The sequence below is a fragment of the Mastomys coucha genome, unplaced genomic scaffold, assembly GCF_008632895.1.
Source record: "Mastomys coucha isolate ucsf_1 unplaced genomic scaffold, UCSF_Mcou_1 pScaffold7, whole genome shotgun sequence".
Taxonomy (NCBI): Eukaryota; Metazoa; Chordata; class Mammalia; order Rodentia; family Muridae; genus Mastomys; species Mastomys coucha.
In genome coordinates, this window is record NW_022196913.1 from 45,476,252 (window position 1) to 45,476,549 (window position 298).

The 298-nt window shown below is 37.2% G+C and overlaps 1 protein-coding gene across 1 annotated transcript in view; it reads left to right on the forward strand.

The window, feature by feature from the left end:
- Window positions 1-298, forward strand: part of Sycp2l (synaptonemal complex protein 2 like) — a 65,778-nt gene that overhangs the window by 33,363 nt on the left and 32,117 nt on the right. The gene's annotated exons all lie outside the window — the stretch shown is intronic.

Here is a 298-nt window from a genome sequence, read left to right on the forward strand (position 1 = left end):
TCTTCTTTTTTCCAAGTTATTTTCAGTTTTGAAACTGACTGCTCATTTGCCACAACAGTATCATGGAAGGGGCTATTGTCTGAGACCCAGACACCTTGACAGATAGGATTTCACAGAGAAGGGGAGAGAAGAGAATTTTACTTGAAACTAAAATACCTATTATATAACAAGAGTTCTTTTACAGAGACATGGAATGGTGTCATACAAGGTAACAGTAATTTATTTATTTATTTTGTTTTTTGAGACAGGGTTTCTCTGTGTAGTACTGGCTGTCCTGGAACTCACTCTGTAGACCAGG